This window comes from Dipodomys merriami, unplaced genomic scaffold (assembly GCF_024711535.1).
Source record: "Dipodomys merriami isolate MVZ:Mamm:240054 unplaced genomic scaffold, mDipMer1.0.p SCAF_219, whole genome shotgun sequence".
Lineage (NCBI taxonomy): Eukaryota > Metazoa > Chordata > Mammalia > Rodentia > Heteromyidae > Dipodomys > Dipodomys merriami.
The window spans coordinates 72,188-87,663 of NW_027203593.1; the positions used below are offsets into that span (position 1 = coordinate 72,188).

The window sequence follows — 15,476 nt, forward strand, 5'->3', positions numbered from 1 at the left end:
TGTGAAGATGGAGAGGGTGCCATGGAAATTTCAGATGGTGCTTCTAGTGCAAGTAGTTATTCTTTGGCAAGTGATAGTAGGAAACCTGAGCTTCCTAAGGCAGGACCTGACTTTATTGCCTAGCTGGACTAAAAGTGAAGATCCTCCTGCCTCACATTCCGGAGTTCTAGGATAACAGTCATGCATTACCACATTCCTGTTTGAAACATTTAACTTTCATGTTAGATTATTTCTTTTTCACCTGTGGCCTTTATAAGCCTGATTTCGACATTTTTGGACCTTGGCGTGAACATTTGTCTGGATTATGAGGAAACAATAATTATTCCAACAGTTTCCCATATTGAAACACCCACTCCTTGGGTACTTGTCAACTCACTGTGTTCATCTGGCCTGTGTGGAGATTGTCCATTCTGCTCTGGTCCTTAAGAGGTCTGCAAGATTCTCAGCTGTGTACTAGAAGAACACAGAGATGGAGAGTTTTAGATAGCAATGAGAAAAAAGAAATTTACTTCACTGAAACTCTATTATTTGCCTTATTTTTGCCTGTCATATTTACCTTGCTCACAGTTTACATTCTTTTATGGTATAATGAAGTAATAACATTTATTTTCCTCAGCATTTAAGTTTAATTCTTTGTTTTCATTGAGACAAACTTCTAAGAAAGAACAACTAATCTCATGTTCATTTCCACAAATGGATGTTTTTATTTTCATATTCCCTTGTAAGACAATAATTCTTGGTGTGGCAAGTCAGGAAATAGAAATAGATTAAAATTTTAAACATGATACATTTATTTGTGATGTAGGTAAGCTTTGGAATTTTAGTCACTAAAATGTGTTTGACTACTACGTTTACTCTTGCCCACTCTGGTGAGAGCATCCTTAATTACTAAGTTATTAACAAGTGAATGGATTGCCAGACAAACTTTGAGAGTTTTTGTTTTCTTGGCAGACCATTAAACATTTCTTTAGAGGAAAAAATACCACACTATTTCTGCTCTTCATAGAGTCTACTATACTTCAGTTACTTCATCTGTAACTATTAGCATACAACTGAATGTATTTGCTTTTGGGTTTATTGGAACATTCTAGCAGCCACAAATAAGGGAAACCATGCAGCTTGTGTTCTCTGGGTCTGGATTACTTCCCATAATATAATTCTTTCCCAGTCTTTACACATTATTACAAATGGTAGTCTATCATGCTCTCTGACGGATGAGTGGGATTTCTCTCTGTTTGTGTGTGTGTGTGTGTGTGTGTGTGTGTGTGTGTGTGTGTGTGTTCATACATACATTTATATATGTATATATGTATATATGTACATATACACACATATATGTATATATATTTATATCTATATATACATATATGTATATAAAATGTGGTATACATGTATGTAACCTCATACATACATACATATATATATGTATGTATGTAACCTCATACATACATACATATATATATATATATATATATATATATATATGTAACCTCATACATGTATACCACATTTTATTGATCCATTCACCATTTTAGGGTTTTCTGGGTACTGGAAAGTGAGAGACAGGAGCCTTATCCCTCTGTTTGTGGGAAGACATGAACTCTTGTAGCAACAGTCCTGAGCCTTGTTACCCTTTTTTATGGCCTGAAGTGGTAAAAGCTGATCGACAATTTGTTCACTTTTGCAATTCCTGGGGCCTGAACGCAGTGCCTGTGCACTGTCCCTAAGCATTTTTTGCTTAAAGCTAGCATACTAACACTTGAGCCACTGCAACACTTCCAGCTTTTTCTGGATATGTGGTTACTGAAGAATCAAACTCAGGGCTTCATGCATGCTAGGCAAGCACTCTACCACTAGGCCACCTTCCCAACCCAATATTTTATTTTTTAAAAAACTAACATGTAAAAGAAACAACTACATGAGCAACTGTATTACAGGAGGCAAGCTCCATGACTAGAACCATGACTTCCCTGGCCAGAAACCTGGGAGACCAGGCCTTTGCCACAAGTCTCCTGTGAGGTCAGCTTCCAACCACTGAGCATCATTTCATTGGCCTGAAAGGAAGGAGAGTGTTGAGATGTGAAACATGATGCAAGCAGACAGAGGAAGCCTCATCCCCCAATGTCAACAATGAGGATGGTTACTCACAAACCCCAGATCCTGTGGCACATGTGCTAGTAGACACTAATTATGAATTGTGTAGAGTCATGATCCAATGGGCAGATGGGTTGAGCTATTATGAGAAAGACATAACCTCATTCAGAATCATATGGACTCCAAAAATGTGAACTAGAAAAGGTCTACTTTGTGTTTGAGGTTATTGTTTTAACTTCCTTTATCTGCACTCTGTCCTCTAAAGTCAGCTCCCATGTGTGAACTCTTCATATGCAAGAAAATGAGCCATAAATAAGGCCAAGTAATTGTTAATCTTATGGAAGTGAGCCAGGCATAGAATGGCTGTCTGGGGTTTCTTTTCCTCTCTGAGTTACAAAAAGTGACTTGTTCCTGAGACAGAGCCCATGTTCTAATGGCTGAGCTATTACTGCTGGATATCAAATTTCACCATGTGGATATAACTATAAGAGACAAAGCAGCCAGGACTTTGATGTTCCCAAAATTATTGCCATGCTGAGTGAGTCTGACACATGACTTCGAATGACTGCATGAAGGAAGTGAACATCCTTTTGTTTTTACAACATGTAATAGTGTATAAATCGATACATCACTTTACACTGACTTTAATTTTGTCCCAGGTTTTCATTTTGGTTTCAGAGGAAAGTGTCTGGATTTACCATTCCAACAACAGGCTCCCAGATGCTCATGCAGGGTGAGGAGAGGAGAATGGGTCGAAATGATGACTTCCTTCTGTGTTTCCCTGGCAGTGCTGAAAATCAGACCCAGAGCTTCTGGGCTTCAGGTAAACAAGCAGTGGGTAGAGTCTCCCTTCTCAAGAGATTAAATCTTCATGAAAATTGCCCACAGGACACTACAGTTTCCACTGCTTTTTTACTTCCACGCAGTGCACATAGCACACGAACTAATGCTGGAGGGCACAGGTATGGCTGACTCACCACCCTTCAAGAGAGGCAAGAAGGATGAACACAGTGGCAGGGGACCTGTTCCTCAGCAGAAAGCCTTGCAAGGTTCTGAACATCACCCTAAGTGAGGATGGCATTTGAGCACAGTCTTGGACAGATCATAAGCATCTGAAGAGTGTGGAATGTTCTGCTAATCCACAGGTTGACTAAGCAGCCTGTCCTTGGGGGAAAAGGATCTACTATAAGTAAACATTTATCAGAAATCTCACTAAACCTTGTTCTTTATATTAAGTCAGTTCTTCAAGGCAGACAAGTGAGAGTGGATAAAGGAGAAGGGCCCTAGGACCACTGCATTTTCCCATCTTAGAGCATCATTTTCTTTCTCAACATATAGTAGGGAAGCCACAGCCTAGTCCTGCTAGCCAATAGAAGTATATTCTCAATAGTATATGCCAATATGTTCAGGTCCAGATAACTCAGTGATAGTGGTTCCACTCTGTTCTCTCAGTAACTTCTCTTTTTTGAGATAGGGTCTAATCTAAGTAGGACTTTGGGCTAAGCTACCTTTGTATGCAGATCATAGGCATGTACCACCATGCCTAGTCTCATTACTTCTTTTTGTTTTCTGCCCTTTGAAAGTCAGCCAATAGCTCTAACATCGTTCTCTTCCATTACATTCTATTCATGCCCTTATCTGGTTCTCTCCATCTGGTCTAACTGGAGCCATCTGTCTCTAGCCAGCACACTGTCATGGTGGTCCATCTTCCCAGCTAGCTCCATACACATCTGTTTTTTACTAGGGAGTCTTTCCTGACTTGTGCTTTTCACTTTTCCAAATGACTGGATGTGCAAGACAATAAAAGGAGTTCCTGAATTTTGCCAAGAGTGTGAATGACATGACTGATTCAAGGCTGTTAACCATTTTCTTTTCTTTTCTTTTCTTTCTTTCTTTTTTTTTTTTGGTCCGGTTGTAGGGCCTGAACTCTGGGCCTGGGCGCTGTCGCTCAGCTCTTCAGCTCAAGGCTAGTGCTCTACCATTTGAGCCACAGAGCCACTTCTGGCTTTTTTCTTTTTGCTTATGTCGTGCTGGGGAATCGAACCCAGGGCCTCATGCATGCAAGGCAAGCACTCTACCACTGAACCACCTTCCCAGCCCCCTGTTAACCATTTTCCACTTAAACACACAAGCAGTGGGCCAGGATTTGTGGCTCATACCTGTGATCTTAGCTAATAGGTAGGCTTAAATCTGGAGGATGGTGGCTCTGAGACCAGCCTAAGCAGAAAAGTCTTGAGATCCCACCTTCAAAATAATCGCAAAAGAAGGTCTGGAAGTATGGCTTACGGTGAGCATACAATATGAGCAAGAGCTGTCATAGTATAGGTCACCTTGTGCTGCTTGTAGCACAGGTCCTTTAGTCCCAGGTCTGTACTAATAACATCTCTTCAATTCCAACTTTGTGTATGTGTGTGTATGTGTACAACTTCACGTACTCATGCACTTGTTGTGTACACTGATAATATTAAGTTGCACGTGCTTATGTTGCAGAGACTTCAAACTAATTTTTATCTTTCCAAACACAATGAACCATCAAGAATTCTACCACTGTCAACATTCATTACAAAGATTCCACTTCCAAAATGCCATTTGGTTAGATGGTGTTTACCTATCCATATTTACTTAGTCTTTCCTCTAGTTGACCCTCATCCTCCCATACCATTGCACCTCCACACATTCCCCCAGATTATTGTTTACAATGATCTTAACATTTTCCTGGAAATAAGGATTCTTTAGTGGTAGATTAGCATTTAATTGCTAGCAAGTCAGCTTCTTCAGTAATAACTCACAATGAGCTTAAAGATCTACCCTTAATCAGGTAGGGATAGGTGGACACAGCATAGTAAAATGGACAAAAAAGCATTTCAATGCCAGGTGGACCACTATGGGACCTGATGCGATACCATCATGTGCTAAACATGGACATCCCAGGTGAGGGCAGAATACTCTCTTGTACGTGTGGGACTCCTGGATATCAGGAAAGTAGGAGGCTGAGACCTGAGTCCAACCCTTACTCTTCTCAAATTGCTGGCAAAGTTTCAGAAAAACTCAGTAATCTGCCCAAGGAAGGTATGCTAGGCTACAGGTGAAGAAAGACAGGAGCCTAAAACGTGGCATGCAATTTCTGAGAATACACCTTCATACTTACTAAGAACTTATGAGCTTATAGAAATTGATTTGTTGTGGTCAGACAGTGTGGGTATGCAAGCCAAGGAGGGGACTGGCCACTTCCTTACAGTATCATCCTATAGTGACAAGAAGAGGAAAATAACCCCAAATGGGACTGCACTGGTCATCTACTTGATGTCAAAGTATTGGGGCTGAACAGTACTGAGTGTTAACCTGGACTGCTGGTCAGAGAGCTGGAAAAGTAGGGAGTAGGATGTGAAATGAATGATAAATAGAGGGATGGGTTGATGGAAAGAATTGTCAACTGCAACATCACATTCAGATCTACCAGAGATCTCTCATAAAGGGCCAGTACAGTCAACCATATGAACCCATTAGCACTGGTCATTCTTGTTTGCTAGCAATCACTTTCTGACTTATCAGACATACACACACACCCCAAATGGCCATGGTTTGGTGGACACAGAGGGCTAGAATATAAATGTCAGTAAATGCCTGACATGTTAGCAGAGAGTATCAAAGTTTAGCCACCCTGCATTGTTCATTCCCAAGATTCTCAGCCTGTTAGGTTCTTGTGGCAAACTCAGTGCTCCAATGGGAAGAGAAGCTGCCTCCAGGCCTCCCTTTCTTATCCTCCAGGTCTCAGAAGTCCCCAAAAGGCTGGTCTGGAGGTGTGGGGGAATAATGCAGGCAAAGCCCAAGTGTTGGAGACTCCAATTCATAGCAATGATAGGGTGCTGCAGAGCTCTGGATTGTGTTGTGCCTCCAAGGGAAGGAGGCACTGTTGGCACATGAGTGCATCAGGGCTTCCTGATCCTCCCTGCCCAACAGCAGCTGTTCTGGATTGAGCAGCACACTGGGATGGGGTATGAGGCACCCTGGGGACAAGTACCCACCAGTAGAGGGATGGATAGGGCAGGTAAATCTACAGAGAACAGTGCCAGTACTGGGCAGCTGTGCTCTTTTATCAACTTCTCCACATTTCAGTTTTCAAAAACAACTTAGACTTTAGAGTAAGTTTCAACCTAGGGAAAATTTACACAAGTGTGTTTCCCTCACTGCCCTAGCTCTCCCTTGATTCACATGTCATAAAACATGTTAATCAAAGTCAGAACATTTCCACTGAAGCCATAGTAGTCATTAAACACAAACCCCGTACCAACCTCAACATTGCCTCCTTCTGCCCTTCTCTCACTCAGGAGTCCATCTGGTCCTGCAGATCGTTGCTCTCCTCTCCTTTGAGGGGCCAAAGTTCCAACTAAACCTCCATCCTTGGCCATTGTGAGGGGTTCTGCTCAGCATTTGCTGTCTTGGTAAGCATAGATTGAGGGATGTCGATGGACTGTTCCTCTTTGGCAGGAGCCTACAGAGCAACAGATGCTGCAGCCATCTCAGTGAATCACACTGGGGCACCGAGGTCACCATGCTTAACCTTGTTCATGGTACTCGTGTTAGAACTCAGAGTATTGTACTTGCTAGGTAGGTGAGCTATATTCCTATTTTGTGCTGGTCATTTTTTAGTTATGGTCTTGCTTCCTATCCAGGTACATGCCTGGGCCTGGACTCACCTATTTTAAGCTTCCTGTTGTAGTGAAGTTGATATTAATTGATAGCTTAAGAGGAGATGTCACCCAGTTTTTGACTTGGGCTGGCCCTGAATAATGATCATCCAAATCTTAGCATCTTAAATAGTTAGGATTACACATGTGACTCCCAGCTCCAATGTGCCTTCCTTCTCAACCCTACCAATTCAGCAGTGACTGACAGCTTCCTCTCCTCAGTTACTCTTACCCTCTGGAATTTCAGAGAGGAGACACACATTTTCTTCTTCATTGTACTCTAATTGCTCCAAAGATTGCCTGAAATTGTACTATCTCCCCTCATTGTAGGCTCCCCAAGGAAGTGATACCCTTGGATACTGGATATTTCTACATGAGGAGGTAAACTTAGCTGTGAACCCCAAAGGGAGATCCTGTTACTTCAGCTGTGGGCTGTCAGTTCCTTCTGCAACTCCCTCAGCTACAGTCATTTTCCATGACACAATTGTCTTCCTGCACTCCCCACACTGATGGGTACAAAGACAGCATCATGCCAATTGGCCAGGTCAAACTATGGGACACTCAGTGGTGGAGCTGGAGGAGTTGCACTTGTCCCCTATACAATCTGACATCCAGTCCCTCTCTTCAACAGAATTCAATCTTTGTGGATTCTCCTCTCTGCCAACACTCTCAGTCTGTCTCTAGAACTAAGGAACAAGGTATATGTAATTGAGAAAACACAAACACAATCTCTCATCATGAATGGACCAATTTAAATATTGAAAAAATGAACCACAAAATTATACTGAACCCCTCTCCCTGCTTCTTTTATTTGTGCAAGTTTGCTCCCTAATTGCTTTTGTGTGTTTGTTGGGGAAGGTGTGTGGGTACGGGTGCGGGGGATATTGTGTATAATAGGACTTGAACTCAGGGCCTTTGGCTCTTAACCTAGCTCTTTTTTGTTCAAAGCTGGCACTCTACCATTCCAGCCACTGATCCCTAGTGGCTTTTTCCAGGCTAATTGCAATAAGAATCTCTTGGGTTTCTCTGCCTACAATGGCTTCAAACTGCAATTCTGGTATCAGCCTCCCAAAAGGCTAGTGTGTGAGCCACTAGTGCATGGCATCCCACTGCCACTTTAAAAGGGCAGCTTTTAAAGTGAAGTAAAAGAAAATTCTTGATTGAAAACTGGGTATCAGTGTGATTTAGGTAAATCTGGAGGCTCCTCATGGGAGGAAAGGCCTTCTCCTGGGAAGTATTACAGCACTACATGAACCAAGTGGGTTTGATGAAATGTCCCCAGAGAACACACAAGATACCCTGAGTGAAACAACACCCAAAGCACAGGTTCTTAGGACATTGTCTAAAATAAGTTTTTAACCAAGGTGCTCACAGATGTGCCTCCCATATCCTTGGGAAAGATATCAGTAGAGCAGCCATCTGGATTCTGTCCTACGGGGGTACAAGGTGTTTGGAACCAAGCCTTTTCCTTGGTCCAAACCACATCACAAAGAGGCCATGTGGATGCTCCTAGTCCAATGGCTGGGCCTTTTACTGCTACAAAATTAGGCTTCTTAAACTGGATGAAAGTATTCACTAAGTTTCTAAAGTTAAAAAAGTACAGAGGGAACAAGTAAAAACATTGCATATGTGAGCAGATGACAAAAATCTATTCTAGATTGGAAGTTGCCAAGCAGAAACTATGCAAATCATAAAAATTAAGATTTCTTAAAAAGCCTCCTCCCAGAAAAGGTAGATTGTGGATCTACCTGCTGCAGATTGTAAAGGCTTACCTACAGCCTGGATATTACACAGGTGTCGCTGCTACCACCAGTTGTAGGTGACATAGCCAGAAGGGCTTTCATATTTACAGTGGCTCTTGGCCACTCTGACTATTGCATATAGCATTTCCAACTTTCTCTCTTTGAAGACCCAAGGATCATACTGACTTTAGGGAGTTCTTGTATCCAAGAAAAGGGAAAATTCAGAGTGAACTTGGCACTAAGATTGTCTGGTACTGACTGAAGGGTTATTGACTAAGGGATATAACCTGCCCCTGCAAGGAGACTTTACACATTGAATTGGAAACACGTATTTTCTAAGGTCTTATAAACTGGACTAAATTAACTTATGGACATGGAGATAAGCTAATTTAAGACATAAGGTTGGAAATAAAGATCAACAAGCATCTCAATGCCTGTATCCCATTATGTGTTGTTGGATGCTACTGCCACAGGAAATTGGAGAGCAAAGCAGACATGGGAGAGGGAGGCCTTTGCAGGGGACAAGACCTTGCCATAAAACACAACCAATGCTGTGCTGGAGTTTGTTTTATAGGCTTTGTAGTTCCAGGGAGGTTGATGCTATACTATATAGGGAATCTGCTTCTTCCTCCCCACCATACAGCTGATTCTGTTTTCAGAGGTAGTCTCTTGTTCTGATTTCACAGAGTAGATCAAAGCATAAACTTATACCTACATACATATAAAGTGATTCTTTATAGGTAGTTTGAGCCTGACCTTTGAAGAATAACTAAAACTTTTCATATACAGAGTTCTAAGCCAGAGCTTGACTGACAACAGCTATTGAGGCACTTCCTACTAGTTCCTCATCCTCTGAATACTATCAAGATGGAATATAGTGCTGCATCTCCCCTCCCCCTCCCTTCCCCCCCACCCCTGTGCAAGTCCTGCAGTTGAATTCAGGGTCTTCTGCTTAGTTGGCTGGCACTTGAATACTTGAATCACACTTTCAGTCCTGTTTGTACTAATCATTGGAGGCTCAACTTTAACAGACTTTTCTAATTGATCTGGTCTTAACACAAATCCTCTGGATGTATCTCAGACTTTTGAGTAGCTAGAATTACAGATGTGAGTCACTGCTTCCAGCTAGATTATATTGTAAGGAGGGAGGTTGGGAGGTTTGTAAGGAACACAGGAGAACAGGGCTTGCAGATGCAGCAGATTCCAGCAACTGGTGTGAGGTGTAGTACATTAGGTGAGGCCAACCTCATCTCAGCCTTGCCAATTGCCCCCAAGGTAAGTAATGTTTTGCATTATGCAAGAATTGATCCTTTAAAAGAATAAGCCACACTAATATCTAAGGTTTCTAAATGAGATGGCCCAAGGCATTATTCGAAAGCTCACAATGGAGTTTAACAATAAAGCTGTGGTACATGAAAACATAAGAATAAAAAAACTGTCCATGATTCCATGCTTCTCCCATGATATATTTGTACATACATAAAAAATTCTCATCTCAAGCCCAAAGAAACACAGGTCCCATGGTTTCCCTTATTTGCAATGACTAGTATATGTCTGAGACAAGCAGAAATGTTCAGAGGAGTTGATGTTAGGTGAAATGAATCCCAAGATAAGGACTCATATTTTTTCTTTCTTGCTATTGTTTTAAACATATTTATAAGATGATTGTTTTGTGGTTTTTTATGTCCCTCCTCCTCAGTATAATCCCTGTTTTCACTGTATTTGATGTTGCTATAATTTGTGGAGGGGAAGGGAAAAAACAAATTGTTTAAACAGGGATACAGGTGGACCCATTGCAACAATGAGATGTACAAGACGTTATGTCAAAAAATGAATTTTACAACTCTGGCATGGTATGGGGAGGGAGATGGGAAGGGATGGTAAGGGGAAACAAAGGAGGAGGGAACAATGCTTGATAAGAAATGTACTCATTTGGGCTGGGAAGGTGGCTCAGTGGTACAGAGATTGCCTTGCATGCATGAGGCTCTGGGTTTGATTCCTCAACACCACAGAAGCAGAAATAAAAAGCTGGAAGTGGTGCTGTGGCTCAAGTGGTTGAGTGCTAGCCTTGAGGTGAAGAGCTGAGGGACAGCGACCAGGCCCAGAGTTCAGGCCCATGACCGGACTCCCCACCCCCCAAAAAAAGAAATGTACTCATTACCTTGCTCGTGTAATTGTAACCCCTCTGTACTACATTTTCAAGATTAAAAAAAATTCTGGTTTCAAAGTCTTTGAGGAAAATCAATACCAGGATTTCAATAGGATTGATACATTGTTTTATAACTGGAATTTCAATTTTTGCCTGGAATGATAATAATGTCAAATAAAATTATGTCTCTATTTCAGAGGTCCATGCTAAATTCATCAGCAGCCCTGCTCAGAGGAAGGGTGCAATGATGATGTGTAAACTCATTTGTAAACATGAGTTGAACAGAAACTCAGTTTGTTAAAACAGCCACCCACCAAATCTTTGTAGAAATGACCTGTCAGGAGAGACCTCTCCAGTCCACAAAGCTGTATGATCATGAACTACAAAAATCCAGCGGCAGTGTGGCTAGTGGTAGGAGATCATGATGGACCTAAAGAGGAAATGTGTACAGTTTTGTTAAGTATACATGCGGTTGTGTTTGCTAGCCATTGGGCTTGAACATAGGGCCTGTGCACTGTCTCTGAGCCTCTTTGTGCTCAAGGCTAGTGTTCTACCAACTAAATCCCAACACCACTTCCAGCTTTTTCTTAGTAGTTTATTGGAGATAAGAGTCTCATGGACTTTCTTGTCTCAGCTGGCTTCAAACTGCAATCCTCAGATTTCATCCCCCTGAGTAGCTAGGATTACAGGCATGAACCAGCAGGCCCCTGGTTTTTATACTTATCTTTTAAAACTTAATATTAAAGCCCATAAACATTAATAGGTGTACAATGCAGCATACTCAATTTGTATTTGTTCCCACTGGATTATCTGTGAACTGAGTTAAAGGCTGTCTTAGATATGGAAGGGAAGGAAAGATTTTCCACAAAGTTAGTTTTTGAAGACATTATTATTCAATAGAATTCCTTCTGAGAAGACACTTGACAAGATCAGATATTAGGTCAAACCCTCAAGGAAGGGTGTAGGAATTGTCTGGGGAAACCAGACAACAAAATTTGAATTAGGAGGTAGTGTGCTTCCTTTCTCAGCTTACTCAGCTTTATTATCTGAAGAAGAAAGGAATGAGTAGGAAGAGGTCAAGTTCTAGGGCCAGTTTACGGGTTTGTTCTCTCTCCAAATCCTGTAATATAGGAGTGCTGAGTAATAGCCTCTTCCTTTGGAAAGTCTGCACATTATCTCACTCTATCATGAGAGGAGACCTCACTTCTGTGGAGATAAGCTTGCTCTTGGGTCCTTCAGACACATAGTATGCAGACATCAAAAGTCCAATGCTATAAAGGGAACCCAAGATACTCAGTTTTATCAATGATGTAAGGGCCATTTGATGACAATGAATCTGCAAACTGGGTATCATCAATTCCAATAGTGGAAATAGCAGCCCTGGACAGTGGATGATGTAAGATGTTAATTGATCTCCATTATCACTTCCCTTTCCTTCCATTCTGAATATTTGCCACAATGAAGATCTTTGCCTCAAAAAGTTTAAGGAATTTGAGTCATGATACCACAGAAACAAGCAAAAATACAATACATAGAAATATTGTTTTGTGTTATGTCCCTCATAGGCATATAAAGTTAATTTAAATAAACTGAGTAAGAGAAAGGTTAAGTGAAACTGCTTTAAATAAGTAGTTTTTTCTGATTCTCCCATATTCCATTAAGCAAAATTATCGCTGATAAAAATACGTTTACTCAAAGCAGCAGCAATGCAGGTTTCACAGAAGCACAATGTTTCAGTTTCCTATAATATCAGCTGAGCCTTCTGTGGGATCTAGGAGAAGGACATGGCATAGGGAGGCTGGGAGAAGTAATAGGAGTGAGGATCTGATGAAAACAATCATCTAAAATCACCTAAAAGTGCATGAGATGAGGTTTCTACTTAAATATCTGTATCTATCTTTTCTCTTTCTCTAATCCCAGTACTACAAGCCTCAGCCACTGTCAAGGGCAGAGACTGGACACCTGAGGAGGGAGAAGACTGGAGAGCAGCAAGATTGGTAAGAAAAGCTCTAAGATACATAAGAGAGGACTCAGGTGGTCTCACAGAAGATGTACAAAGTCACCACTGAAGACAATGGTATGTGTGTGTGTTTGTGTGTATGTGTGTGCATATGTGTGTGTGTGTGTGTGTGTGTGTGTGTGTAAAAAGTGAGGCTTAAAGACATGCAACATATCCTGAACTATGATTTAACAATGAGCAGTGTCTACACTTTGATATGAGGTTCTGATAGTCTAGAGCAGAATTATGTCCACTGATGAAGGTTTATAATTTCAAGTCAAGTAAGAAGGCAATGCCTTCTAGCACCACATCTGAGAACTCAGAATAATAATGGGATTATAATATTTCAAACCATAGGTATGTTATTTTGGGGAATAACAGAGATGGGGGGGACTGAGATCCAAGGCTAGTCTAGGCAAAGTTTTAGCAAGCAGACCTTATCTCAACAAATTATTCTGGCTAGGTGGTTCATTCCTGAAATCCCAGCTCTGTGGGAGGTGTATGTGAGGGAAGAGCAAAGCCCAAAAATTACTTAAAATACTTAAAGCAAGATGGGGGCAGGAGGTGTGGTAGAATGCATGCCTAGCATGTATGAGGCTTTGAGTCCAATCAAACCATAATACTATTAAAACAACCCAACAGATGTAAGATGTGTTCATTAGCTGATTCAGCTTTTTTCCTCTCTACTAGAAATATTTAGAATTCGGGGAAGCATAGGAGAAGTGTACAGCACAAGTACCATGCAGCTGTACATTATCTATACAGCACTCTTAGCCAACATGCCGAGCACTTGCTGGGTTTCAGTTGTTGGCCTCTGATAAGCAGTCATTAATGTCAGACTCATAGAAAGAGCAGATGAGTTAATTGAGTCAATTGACTTAAATGACTGACATTGAAGCCTATGCAGGGCTGTGATCTTCAGTTCTAGTACTTGGAAAACTAACCCCAACCCCGATGCAAACACATTGGCTCTGCAAACCTGATTGCATCTGCCATCTTGGTGCCTTTTCTCTTTCTATCATCGGTGAGATGGTCTATGAAGTAAATTAAGTCCAGGCCACAATAGAAGATGCTGCCGGGTGCACTGAGATAGACCTGCTGTCATTGGCAGTGGCTGTTTTCAGGGCACTCAGGACTTCTTTTATCACCAGGAAGTCACCATAAGTTCCAATGATAAGGACCACTTTGGGTACAGACTACTATAAGCATTTTAAAGACCCCTCTGTATGGTATTTTCACAATAATAATCATAATAATAAAAAGAAAGCCTTTGTTTCTCTGAAGGTTACAAGAAATGGGTATTTCTGCAGTTTGAACAGCAGGTGGCACTTTAAACTACTTTACAAGTGAGTCCAGTCTGTTGTTTTTGTTATTGTTGTTGCTAATTTAGCTTAGGATAGAAACCTAAATGATATGGTGAGAGGGCAAAAAATCATTTAAAATGATCTTGGAAACATTAAAAAACCTCACCAGTGAAGAGATTGCAGTCTAAAAATGTACCAAAAATCAAGCCCTGAACTGCTTGTTCTGTATGAGTGTAGCTAGCACACAGACCTTCTGTAGGTAGCTTTCCTTGTCTGGAACAACCTACTCAAGCTGTGTACAAAGGAAAAGAAACAACACTAGAACTTAAAATTTGGAAATGCCCAGTGCAAGTTGAGATGTATGCATTTCCAGAGCCTTCCTAGCACTAGGGGCTTTTGAAAAACAATCTCTTCAACAACAATCTCCTTGGCCTTTGCAAGCTGCCTTTTCAGGTATTAGTCAATATGCATACATAGAAAGCCCCCTTGCTGTGTGCTCTGCCACAACACTAAGACCATCAGTGTTGTAGGATGATAGGGAAACTTTTCCCAGGACAGAATGCAGCCATTGTTATGTTTAGCAAACAATTAACCTGTCAAACTGGGCGCCAGTGGCCCTTGACTATAAACCCAGCTACTCAGGAGGCAGAGATCTGAGTATGCCAGTAAAAAACCAGCTTGGGAAGGATAGGCCTTGAGACACTTATCTCCAAGAAACCACCAGAAAACTGGAAGTGGCACTGTGGCTCAAGTGATAGAGAGCTATACTTGAGCTGAAGAACAGAGAGACAGCCCCTAGGCCTAGAGTTCAAGTCCCATGACCAACAAAATAAAGAAAAAGAAAGAAGGAAGGAAAAAAGAAAGAAAGAAAGAAAGAAAGAAAGAAAGAAAGAAAGAAAGAAAGAAAGAAAGAAAGAAAGAAAGAAAGAAAGAAACCTGTCATGATGAGAGATATGGCAAAGCTCAAGCCTTTGCAGATAAAGACATCCTGACCTGGGAGATGGCTCAAAAACAGAGGCACTGTTACCTTCTCCTGGTAAGAACCAAAGCTCCCACTGGAGCCCATACCATTAGAATAGAGCAGATGCCCAGCACATGCCTACAGCCCCAAGTCAGTGTGGCCAGAGTGATTAGCAGCCAAGCTTCCAAGTCCCCTTTGATTCCTGCCTCCTGGGCACATTGTGGGCCAGCTCAGAAGGAGGTTTCAGAAGAGCATAAAGAGCCATGAAGCAAAGCAGTCGTGTAGAAACGCAAAGCACATGACTCTCACCTCTGGGATTCCAGAGTTATTCTCAGATTATTTTGTGGATAAGAAGATGTGAGTGAATCATCTTGCTTCCTGAAAAATATCTCTGTATAGGTAGGCACTCTTTGCCTCACACTGAAATGCAACCACTTGTCCAAAGGCTGGTCTCATCTGTGGCCAATAAATTTCCTTTTCCCAGCCATCACCCCTTTAACAGACATCTGTATGTTGGCTGATAGCACATCCATGAATGG

At 41.5% G+C, this 15,476-nt stretch overlaps 1 pseudogene; it reads right to left on the bottom strand.

Annotated features, from left to right (window-relative positions):
• Positions 1 to 381: 381 nt before the first annotated feature.
• On the bottom strand, positions 382 to 15,476 carry LOC138834540 (chromodomain Y-like protein; annotated as a pseudogene).